Raw genomic sequence first — 13,364 nt, 5'->3', positions numbered from 1 at the left:
CATTTGATCATTTACTCAACCTTCAGAGATAATCTGGGCAGTGACCATTCTAACTACTTCATGCTGAAAAGGGGTGTCAACATTATGGGGTAGAAGCATGAAACTGGTTGATGTTCTTGGAAAGACTGGTACCTCTGGGTTTCAGGGTTTGTCTAGCTAATAGGTAACACTTTTATAGAGTCTTAGCGCCCAGGATATTCTTTAGGGTTTTTAGAAATACTGTTGGTTGGGGCTTGGCAAACTGGGGCAGTTTGCAAAATCTGGCTGAAGCTTGCATAAAAATAACTTCCAGAATGACCTCTCAACTCTTATTTGAAATCTCTTAGCCACTAAAACTTTATTTTGTTTCATTTCTCTTTCCCCATTTGGTCAAGAAGGCATTGTCAATCCACAATGCCAGGGAGGGCCAGGCTCATCCCCGGTAGTCATGTCCCACATTGCCAGGGAGAATTACACCCCTGGGAGTCATGTTCCACATAGAAGGGAGAGGAGTGAGTTTATTTGTAGAGTTTGGCTTAGAGAGGCCACATCTGAACAACAAAAGAGGTTCTCTGGGGGTGACTCTTAGGCATAATTTTAAGTGAGTTTAGCTTCAGCATTGCAGAAATAAATTTCGTAAGGGCAAGCCTCAAGATTGAGGGCTTGGCTTATTAAATTGACAGTCCTTAATGCTTGAGAGAATATCAGGAATTCCCCAGGTGGGGAAATTTAATAGTTCCACATTTTTCTTCCAGTCCCTCAAGAGACTTTGCAAATACTTTTTTGTTTTCTGCCCCAAATACTCTGGAATGTATTGGGGGTATTTACTTTAATCTGCACAGAATAACAAGATCTCATTCCCTATTCCAGGTTTTATGTAATTCGGTTGTTTAAATAAACTGACTAAACTGGTTAAATTAGATAGTGTACTACAGAAAATTTAAATTTGGATGAAATGAACATTGCTTCTTTTGATCTCACACAGAAGTTGAAGTTTTAAAATACAATATCATCCTTCACCCTGTATTCTGATTTACCCTAGTCCTAACCAGATCAGCTTCATTCATATCTCTAATTGAATTCTGATCTCTTTTTCAGCTTAACAGTTGCTGCATGGAGTGATGCTACTTCCAGAGTTGTAGAACTCTTAATTCTGAGTTGCAGGTGTCCCATAGATACCCAAAGTTCCAGGGAACTACCAAGTTATACACACAGAGCACAGCATCTCAGAATTTAGAGATAATGGTTAAAACTCAGAAATAAATGTTACTGCTGTAAGAGCTTATGACCTAGGAACCTTTACAATAAGCCTTATGGAACATTTTGTACTTCTTAGTCATTGATTGCCCAATCTCTGCACGCTTTCTATCTCCTTACAACCTATACTCTTGAATTTAATTCTTTAATTATAATTTATTTTTTAAAAGAAATTAAAATTAAAATTATCTCACCTTAGCAAAATATGCAGAATGTTGGTCGAAGGTTGCAACATTTTGAGATGTACCCCTAACGGTAGAACAGAGCTCTGTAGTTAAGTATGTTCTAACCTGTGGTTATGGCTGGAATGGATGCCTAGGTTACTTTTTTCAAAATTATCTGCATTGAACTATAGTGAAATGGTTATCAGACTTTTAACATTCACAGATATAAAAATAAATCTTTGCTTAAGGAGTATCTGTGGATGTTCTCTTTGATTTTTACCTATCAGAACAAGCTATAGACTTGAAAACAATATCAGCATAATGTAAATGTTAGTCTCCTTTCTCCCTGCCCTATTAAAATTTCAGTACCAGTGATACTACTAAAAAGATAATATTGAGTAAAATTCAAGATTTCTTTATATTTTGTGTGCATATCTGCTTCTTTTTGTTGTCTTTAGAATAAAGATAGCACACCAAGAATATACAGTTACCAAATGGACTTGAAATGAACATTTCTTTTTTTCTTTCCCTCTTTCTAGTTTTCCATTTTGAGCTTTGGCATTTTAATTTTTATTTTGAGCATGTAAAGACATTTACATGGTTCAAAAGACAAGATTATACAGAATTCAGAAAAGACTCAGGAAACATTTTTAAAAAATTCTTAGTGTATTATGAGTCTGCTTTGTGATAGGATAACACGTAATTGTGTACTAACAGAATGGGAGCATGGTTAATTCATTACTGTACATCTTGTCTTATTGTTCTAAATGTATTTAGGTAAATGTTTTGAATGTCATTTAAAAAAATTAACCATGAGTCTCTGGATAGGCTGTATTTGTCTGTGGCATACCAGTGATCCCACTGTAACTGACAGAAATAGGCAAATCCATTACCAAAATATATATATATATATATATTTTAAAAGCATAAACACCTATAGAAGATACAAGAACTAGATGAACAAATTCTAGAAAGGGAGAATATTCCAAGATGACCAGACAGTTACCAGCTGGTTTATTTCTTTACCTTGGGTGTATTTCTGGGCATGAGTTTGGCTCAGACTGAGGGGGCCTTTCTAGGGGAGAAAAAACTGAAAATTTTAGCAGCCATGTTGCACTCTAGTGACAAATTGGAAACTTAGTATCAAATGCAGGTTTTTCTCTCAGAACATTTGCTGAGTTCTGGGGCTGTGCACAATTCTCAGGAGTGAAGCCAAAAGTTTCTAAAGGATTTGAGTGAAATCTCTCAAGCTATGGTGCTTGGCAAACATCTACCTAACAGGGAGGAGCCCTATCAAAAGGAGCAACCTGGTCTCTCTTCTAGAGATTTGTCAGGTTTTGAAACTAGTTGGGAAGCTGGAGGGTAAGCCTCAGAAGGACAAGGCTTTTTTTCCCACTCTCAGGAATGAGGAGACAAAACTCATCAGGATGAGTCAAATCAAAGCCCAGGATAAAATGGCTTAAGAGCAGGAGTAGTCAAGATAGCTGGAAAACAAACTTTAACTCAATCCTGACCAGCTGAAACTACGATTGGATTTAGGTGATAAACTCCTTATTTTGCCTACTAGAATATCATCCTTATAAACACAGTATTTGGTATACAATAAAAATTACTAGACATGTTGAAGAGGCCAGAATTGAGAAACATAAGTAGAAGTAGACAAGAACTTTAACATAACCATGATTACTGTAGGAAATGGGTAGGGAGGCAGAGATGGACAAAATATAGGAAAGAATGGAGAAATTCACAAGAAGATTATTTCCAAGATTAAAGTGGATAACAAACTGAAAAATGCACTGTCTGAAATTAAAAATTCAGTGAATTAATGTAACAATAGGTTGGACACACCAGGCAATAGAATTAGTGCACTAGAAAGGTTAAGTCAATAAATACCCAATCTGAAGCACAGAAAATAAATAATGGAAAAATAAAAAGCCAGGTTAGAGTGAGAGACATATGGGATGTGCTCCGAACATTGGAATTCAAGGGGAGGAGAGAGAATAGGACAGAAAAATGGACAAAAATTTTATAAAATTGGTTCAAGAAGAAGAGTAAATTCCATGCAGGATAACTATAAAGAAAGGGTCACCTAGACACATCATGGTAAAATTGCAGAAAGCCAAAGATTAAGAGACTATCTCTTAAAAACAATTCAAGAGAACAAAATGCACGTTGTCTTCAAGGAGTAGCAATAAGATGGGCAGCTAACTTTTCAACGGAAATGATGGAAATCAAAAGACAGTAGAATTACATCTTAAGTATGTTGAGAGACAATAACTGGCAATATAAGATTTGGTGCCCTTTATAACAGTGAGAGAGTTTGTTGTCAGCAAGACTGCACTAAAATATATTATGGAGTTTGGCAGAATGTAGGAAAAGGATCCTAGAGGAAAACATGGAAATGCAAAAGCGAATGAAAGACTATAAATATGTGACCAAATGTTGATTGTATAAAAAGAATAATTGTATGTCTTACGGGTCTTATAAATTCAATAGAACTAAAAGTTCATGACAACACAATGCAAAGAAGATAAATGAAGTTACCAAGCAATGAGGAAAGCAGTGAAAGTAATATTTTCTATTTGTAATTTAAAAAAAAAGAATGCACATTAAAGTCTCTGGCTAATCAGTAAAAGAATCTAATAAGTAAATATTGGAAAATGTTAATTCAAAATAGGAAAATGAACATGGAACAAGTGGGATAATGTAATATCAAAAATTGTAGAAATAATCACAACTATGTCAGTAATTAAATGTAAATGGATTAAATACTCCAAATGTGTAAATGGGTTAAGAAAAACAACTATACATGCAGGTAATTTTTTAAGAGGCAAATCTAAAGTAAAAAGACAAAAGGCTGGAAGTACGAGGATAAAAATGTGCTGTGAAAACACTAGCTACACTAATATTAGAATAAAATCTACATTAAGGCAAGAAGCATTACTGAGGAGATATATTTCATAATGATAAAAAAAAAAGTCATTCCAACTGGAACACATCAAAATTCTAACCTATGTACTCCAAACAAAATTAAAGTAAGAGGAAGAATTGACAGAAGTAAGAGAAGTAGAAAATTTCACAATCATACTTAAAAGCTTTATCAACTTATAGCTGATAGAACAACAAAAAAATCAGTGAGATTTGAAATTTTAAACAACGTGAATAAGTTTTACCAGTATATATCTCTGCACCAAATAACGACAGACACATCCTTTTCATGATGACATGAAATTTTACCAACTTGACCTCCATATCTTGGACCAGAAGAAAAGCCTCAAGAGATGTCAAAAGATTGGAAACATTCTGAGTATGTTTTCTGACCGCAATGGAACTAAGCCAGAGACCAATAAAATAAACAATCAAAAATCTCAACTGCCCTGAATTTTAGCATTACACTTCTAAATAATAAAGTTTCCTTCTGAAACAAATAGAACCATTCAAACCTATGGAGAATAGGAAAAAGAAATAAAGAGCAGAAACCTATTAAGTAGAAATAAGTGTACAATAGTGAAGATTAAAGCTAAAAGTTGGTTCTTTCAAAATACTGGTGAAATTGATTAAACCCTTAGCAAAACTGATAAACTTCTAATGAGAATTCAGAAAAGACCACACAGAAAGAAGCTGGAAGTAAAGAAGGTGGAAACCAGAAGAACAGACACAAGGAGGAAAAATAAATACATATTGAACTCTAGTTAATGATATGCATGCCAAAGTTTTTCAGGGAAATTTACTTTGAAATGACCCCTCTCACACAGTTTAAGATAGAATGCTGAACAGAGTGATGGAAATGTGGATATTTATGTAATAAAACAAGTATTAAACATTAACAGTAGAATCCAAGTGTAGAGTACATGTGTGTTCACTAAAATTCTATCAACCTTGGTGTATACTTGAAATTTTTTATAACAGAGTGTTGAAAAAATTGTAAGATTATATTATGAGCAGCCTTGTATAAATTTGACAATTTAGATGGACAATTTATTGAAAAAGGCAACACACCTAAACAGAAGAAAAATTAGAGTCTGATAGTGATTGAGGAAATTAAATACATTATTAAATCTTTTCCCCAAAGAAAACTCTCTCAGATGGCTTCATCAGTGAATTTTGCCCAGAGTTAAAGAAATAACTCCAGTCTTGACACAAACAGTTGCAGAGAACAGGAAAAAAGGTGATCATTTCCTAACTTCTTTATAAGGCAGAATAATCATTCTTGTCTCCAGAACTTAGAGATATTACAAGAAGGGAATATTGAAAACCAATCTCTGTCATCACAGATGCAAATATCCTTAGTATGAATATTAGCATATCAAATCCAAAAATATATAATAGAATAATGCATCACAAATAATTGGGGGTTTAATCTGTGTTTGCAAGGGGAGTTTGATATCTGAAAAGCAATCAACATACTTATCAAATTAGAAGGATGAAAGTGGGAGGCTAAATTTGATTCAGGCAAAGCATTTGACAAGATTTAACAACCGTTCTTAGTAAAACATTATGGAAAATTAGGAATAGAGGAGAGTATTCTTAATTGGGTGAGGACTGTCTACAAAAAAACCGACAGCCACTCATAATCATGAAGCACAGTAATGAAAACTTTCCTATTATGCTCAGAAATGAGACAAAGATTCCTGCTAAAATCACTTCCATTCAGTCTTTTACTGGTGGTCCTACTCAGCAGACAAAAAGACATTAGATAAGACCAAAAAAAGTCATCAAGATGGGAAAAGACTAATAAAGCTCTCATTTGATGATATGGTTGTGTACTTAAAATATCTGAAAGAATCCACCATCAAAATGTTAGAGTTAGAAAGTGAATTTAGCAAGGTGGCTGGGTGTAAAAGCAATTTTTTAAAAATCGGTTGTATTTTTAAAAAACAACAACCAGCAAAATGAGAACAAATATTTTTAAATGCTGTCATTGACAATAGCATTAAAAACCTTCAAATACTTAGAAATAAATCTAATGACAGATGTGCCTCTACACTAAAAGCCATAAGACATTACGAGGAATTGAAAGAATTTCTAAATAAATGGAGAGACATAGCATGTTCACGAGTTGGAAGACCTAATGTAAATATGTTGATTCTCTTTAAAACTAATTTCAATAAAATCCCAGTCAAAATCCCAGGAGATTTTTTTTGTGTGTGCAAATTAACAAGTTGTTTCAAAAGCCATATGAAAGTGCAAAGGGCCAAGAATTGTCAATGCCATCTAGAGAATTTGCAGTATCAGACACGCCAATCTATTCTAAAGCTCTGTGAGTTAAGTATGTTGTTGGTAAAAGGTTAAAAGAAAATGTAACCAATGCAACAGACAAGAGAGTCCAGAAACTGACACTGTCAGTTTGATATCCATAGGGGAAAAAAAAAAAAAACCTTGACCCTTTCCTCAAACCATACACAAAAATCAATTCCAGAAAGATTAGAGATCTAATCTATATGGGCTTTTGATTGACTGAAGATTGATTAAATTGGACACAAAATGTGCTAATAATGAAAGTAAATTGGTGAAGGGTGGTTCAACAGAAGGAAATCAATTAATATACCACATTAACAAATCAAACAGAAAAAACGTGATCATCTCGATGCAGAAAAGGCATTTGACAAAATTCAGAATCCTTTCTTAATAAAAAAAAAAATTGAAGGAAACTCCTGAACATGATAAAGGGTAGATATGAAAAACTCATAGCTAACATACTCAATGGTGAGAGACTGAAAGCTTTCCCTGTAAAAATTGGGAAGAAGACAAGAATGCCCACCATCACCACTTACACAACATTGTGCTGGAATTCTAGCTAGGGCAATTAGACAAGAAAAATAAAAGGTATGCAAATTGGAAAGGAAGAAGTAAAACAAACTATTTACAGATGACATGATGCTATATTTAGAAAATCCCCCCCAAAAAACCACAACAAAGCTACTTGAAATAATAAACAAGTTTAAAGTAGTGGGATACAAGATTAACAAAAAGCAGTCGTGGTTTGATACACTAGTAATGAGCTATCTGAGGAGGTAATCAGTGAAAACAATTCCATTTACAATAGCAACTAAAAGAATAAAATATCTAGGAATAAACTTAACCAAGGGTGTAAAGATCCTCTACACAGAAAACTACAAAGCATTGCTAAAAGAAACCAAAGAAGACCTAAATAAATGATTGGAAAGCTAAATGTCGTTAAGATGTCAGTTCTACCCAAAGTGATCTACAAATTCATGGCAATCCCAATCAAAATTCCAACAGCCTACTTTGCAGTAATGGAAAAGTTAATTATCAACTTTATTTGGAAGGATGAGGGGCCTTGAATAGCCAAAAATAACTTGAAAAAGAATGAAGTGGGAGGACTCAGACTTCCTGACTTTAAAGCTTATTATAAAGCTGCAGTAGTCAAAATGGCATGATACTGTTGTAAAGACAGAGGTATCTTTATCCTCTAAAAGAATGAAAGAAGACTCCTATCTCACACCCTATACAAAATTAATTCAAAATGGATCAAACACCCAAATATAAGAACCAATACCATAAAGCTCCTAGAATAAAATGTAGGGAAATATCTTCAAGATCTTGTGATAGGTGGTAGTTTCTTAGACTTTACACCGAAAGCACAAGCAAAAAAAGAAAAAATAGATAAATGGGTCCTCTCAAAATTGCATACTTCTGTGCTTCAAAGAAATTTGTCAAGGGATGAAAAGGCAGCCAACTCAATGGGAGAAGATACTTGGAAACCACATATCTGATAAGAGTTTAATATCCACAATATATAAAGAAATCCTACAACTCAACTATAAAAAGAAAATCCAATTTAAAAATGGGCTAAAGACATGAATAGACATTTTTCCAAAGAAGAAATTCAAATAGCTGGAAAGCACATGAAAAGATACTCAGCTTCACTAGCTATTAGGGAAATACAAATCAAAACCACAATAAGATATTTCATACCTACTAGATCGGCTGTTATTAAACAAACTAGAAATGACAGTTGTTGGAGAGGATGTGGAAAAATAGGAACACTTATTCACTGCTGGTGGGGATGTAAAATGGTATGGCCACTGTGGAGAATGGTCTGGCAATTCCTAAGGAAGAAAAGTATCGAGTTTTCTTATGACCCGACAATCCCAGTACTCAGTATATACCCAGAATATCTGAAAGCAGGGATGCAAACAGACATTTGCACACCGATGTTCATAGCAGCATAATTCACACTTGCTAAAATATGGAAGCAACCCAAATGCCCATCAACAGGTGAATGGATAAACAAAATTGTATATATACATATGATGGGATATTATTCAGTAAGAAGGAATGAAGTTTCAAAGCACACGACAACATAGATGAGCCTTAAGTACATTATGCTAAGTGAAACACGTCAGACACAAAAGGATAAATATTGTATGATCTCCCTACTAATATGAACTAATAATATGTAAACTCATAGACACACTAGAAAATAGGTTACCAGGATATTGAATGAGGGTGGAGAATGGGGAGCGGTTGCTTAATGTGTGCAGAATTTTTAACTAGGTCAAACTTAAACATTCGGAAATGGTTAGAGGTGATGGTAGCACATTATTGTGAGTATAATTAACAGTGCTGAATTTTGGGTGAATGTGGTGGAAAGGGGAAGTTTGGAGTAATGTATGTCACCAGAAGGAAAGCTGGAGGTTTAAACATGGGAATGTATAACACAGTGAATCTTGTGGTAGATGATGACTGTGATTAACTTTACAAATATAAAAAAGTTCTTTCATGAACGAATGTATGGCACTACTACAAGGAGTTAATAATAGAGGGGTATATGGGGAAAATGTACCAATTGCAAACTACGGACTATAGTTTACAATAATATCTTAATATTCTTTCTTCAATGGTAACAAATGTACCACACAATTATTAGGGGTCAAAAATGGGAAGGAATAAGGGGTATGGGATGTTTGAGGTTTTCTTTTTTTATTTTTATTTTTCTGGAGTAATGAAAATGTTCTAAAATTGATCATGGTGATTAATGCACAACTATGTGATGATACTGTGAGCCACTGATTGTATAGCTTAGATGGATTGTATGCTGTGTGAATATGTCTCAATAAAATTGCATTTTTTTAAAAACTAAGTGGTAAATTGGACTACAGTAAAATTAAAAATCTGTGTTCATTAAAAATACCATTGAAAGACTAAAACAATAGCCCTCAGAATGGCATGAAGTATTTTCAGTAGATATTTCCAAAAAGATCCTATACCAAATAAACATCTCTTCCCTTGGTCTCACATGGAAGTTGACGTTTTAACACACAGTCAGTTTCCACCTTTACCTTTTGGCCCTATTTGCCCTAGTCTTAGAATACTTAGAATATATAAATTACATTTACATACTTAGAATATATAAAGTACATTTACAAATCAATTACTTATTTTTCAAAGACATTGGGAAATTGAAAATAGACATTTTACAAATCAAGATATACAAATGGCCAATAACATGAAAACATGTTCAACTTCATCAGGAAAATGAAAATTAATAGCACACTTCCACCAAAATAGCTAAAACTAAAAAGATGGAAAATACCAAGTATTGGCAAGAATGTGGAGTATTAGAATTCTCAAATAATATCAATGATGATTGTAAATTAGTACAACCTCTTTGAAAAACTATTCTGTAGTTTCTTGTAAGACTGAATATGTTTTCTTATGACATAGCAATTTCACTGTAATAACCCCCTGGATTCCATATAAACGTTCATCAAAAGATGAAGGTGGCCTAAGGGTACACCACCTGAGGAAAAGAATGGTGAACTGTGGTGTATGCATACAATGGAATATTGAGCAACTATGAGAAGGAGTGAAGCTGTGACACATGCAACAAGGTGAATGGATCCTATAGACAGCATTTTGAGTGAACTATGCCAGAAACAAAGGCAAAAACTATAATGCCTCACCAATATGGACTAACTACAATATGTAAACTCAGAATTGAATCTTAGAGCACAGCCTAACAGGGAGACAATTATTGTAATGGTCCCTAGATTGTAAGCTCTTACAGCAGTCAAATCTATTCCTGAACTATAATGCCTATCTCCAAACTCTGAGATGCTGATCCCTTTGTGTATAACCTGATTGGTCTCTGGAACATTGGGTATGTGTGTGACACCTGAAACTCAGAGCTAGAGCTCAGCAGATATGAATGTCAGTATTAATGCATACAGCAACTGTTAAAAAAACAAACAAACAAAAAAAGCTGAAAAAGAGCCCAGACTTCAATTAGAGAAATGAATGAAGCAGATCTGGTTAGGACTAGAGCAAATAGGGCCAAAGGGTAAAGGTTGAAATTTGACAGTGTGTGAAAACTTCAACTTCCATGTGAGACCAAGGGAAGAGATGTTTATTTGGTGCAGGCTCTGTATTTTCTAAGCAATATAACTTCTACAATCAGTTTGTTCAAACACCACAATTACATGGAACTTTGAATAGAAAATGAGATATGGTAAGTGTGTATAGGTTAGAGTAAAATAGCAAGACATCCCAAAGTAATTTGGGCAGAAAATAAAATATATGCACAGGGTCCCCCTGAGGAGCTGGGGGAAATTGTGGAAGTGTTGGACTTCCTACTGGATTGTTGCTGATGTTCTCACAAACATGCTGATGTTCTCAAAAGGACCAATGGCTTGGTATGCCGAGCCCTCTGTCTTGGGGCTTGCCCTTATGAAGCTTATTACTGCAAAGTAGAGGCTAAACCTGCTTATAATTGTGCCTAAACCTGCTTGTAATTGTGCCTAAGAGTCTCCCCGAGTGCCTTTTTGTTGCTCAGATGTGGCCCTCTCTCTAGCTAAGCCACCTGGGCAGGTGATCTCAATGCCCTCCCCCCTATGTGGGACCCGACTCCCAGGGGTGTAAATCTCCCTGGCAATGCAGAATATGACTCCTGGGGATGAATGTGGACCCAGCATCGTGGGACTGAGAGTATCTTCTTGACCAAAAGGGGGATGCAAAATGAGACGAAATAGTTTCAGTGGCTGAGAGATTTCAAGTGGAATCGAGAGGTCACTCTGGTGGACATTCTTATGCAGTATATAGGTAACCCTTTTTAGGTTTTAATGTATTGGAATAGCTAGAAGTAAATACCTGAAACTATCAAACTCCTACCCAGTAGCCTTGACTCTTGAAGACAATTGTATAACAATGTAGCTTACAAGGGGTGACAGTGTGATTGTGAAAGCCTTGTGGATCACACTCCCTTTATCCAGTGTATGGATGGATGAGTAGAAAAATGGAGACAAAAACTAAATGAAAAATAGGATAGGATGTGGGGGGGAAGATTTGGGTGTTCTTTTTTACTTTTATTTTTTATTCTTATTCTGATTCTTTCTGATGTAAGGAAAATGTTTAAAAATAGATTTGGAGTGGGAGGTTAAAGATAAGCAAGGGAGAAGACTAGAATGATCCATTTGATAATGGATTAGAGTAAGAGACAACATTAACCCATGTTTAGCTTAATATACAGAGGGCTACATAAAAATATGTTTATGTTGATAAACAGTGATTAATATGCACACATACATTTCCTTGCTCTGTTAGCTAAAAGATCCTAGAAGGAACAAACATACCAGTGGCAATGAGCACACCTACACACCTACCACCCAGGTCTTGGTTTCTAATACCATTCTAAAATAAATGTTACCAAGGCTTCTTGGAGAAATGGCTGATTCTAGGACAGGGGTAGGATACAGAAGATGAGCCTAGAGCACTTTTTTAGTACCAGGATATAAGGAAGTGCTCAAAACAAAACAAAATTAAAACTAATATAAACAAAGAGGGGAAAAAAAAATCAAAACAATGATGAACCTATATCGAAGGGACACAGGGCCAGTTGAAAGAACTTCCAACAGTTAAAATGAAATATTCTGAGCAACACAATAAATAAAGCAGTATTAGATTGTAACCCTAAATGTATTTTATACTGATATAAATAAATGATTGAATAAATAAATAGGGGTTCATACACAATTCTCCTGTGCGGAAGAATTTCATATAATTTATGTAGATACTCCAACTTTAAGTAGTGGAAGCAGAACTCTCCACTGCTTAAGTTTGGGCTGCACATAGCAAAGGAGAGGCTAGGCCTGCCTATAATTGTGCCTAAGAGCCTCCTCCCAAATGCCTTTTTGTTGCTCAGATGGGGCCCTCTCTCTCTAGCTAAGCCAACTTGGCAGGTAAAATCACTGTCCTCCCCACTACGTGGGATTAGACACCCAAGGGAGTGAATCTCCCTGGCAACGTGGAATATGACTCCCAGGGAGGAATCTAGACCCGGCATCGTGGGATGGAGAACATCTTGAGCAGAAGGGGGATGTGAAAGGAAATGAAATAAGTTTCAGTGGCTGAGAGACTCCAAAAGGAGCTGAGAGGTCACTCTGGTGGGCACTCTTATGCACTATATAGACAACTCATTTTAGGTTCTAATGAATTGGAATAGCTAGCAGTAAATACCTGAAACTATCAAACTACAACCCAGAACCCATGAATCTTGAAGATGACTGTATAAAAATGTAGCTTATGAGGGGTGACAGTGTGATTGGGAAAGCCATATGGACCACCATCCCCTTTGTCCTGTGTATGGATGAATGAGCAGAAAAATGGGGGGGGGGGGGCACCCAGTGTTTTTTTTTTTTACTTTATTTGTTCTTTTTCACTTTATTTTTTATTCTTACTATTTTTGTGTGTGTGGTAATGAAAATGTTCCAAAATTTATTTTGGTGATGAACACACAACTATATAATGGTACTGTGAATAATTGAATGTATGCTTTGTGTGACTGCATGGTATGTGAATATATCTCAATAAAAATGAATTAAAGGACGGGCAGGCAAGATGGTGGCATAGAGAGGAGTGGAAGCTAAGCAGTCCCCCTGGAACAACTACAAAAAACCAGAAACAACTAGTAAATAATCCAGAATAACTGCGGGGGGACAAACA

This window comes from Choloepus didactylus, chromosome 13 (assembly GCF_015220235.1).
Source record: "Choloepus didactylus isolate mChoDid1 chromosome 13, mChoDid1.pri, whole genome shotgun sequence".
Classification (NCBI taxonomy): domain Eukaryota; kingdom Metazoa; phylum Chordata; class Mammalia; order Pilosa; family Megalonychidae; genus Choloepus; species Choloepus didactylus.
Note: the sequence above shows the minus strand (reverse complement) of the source record.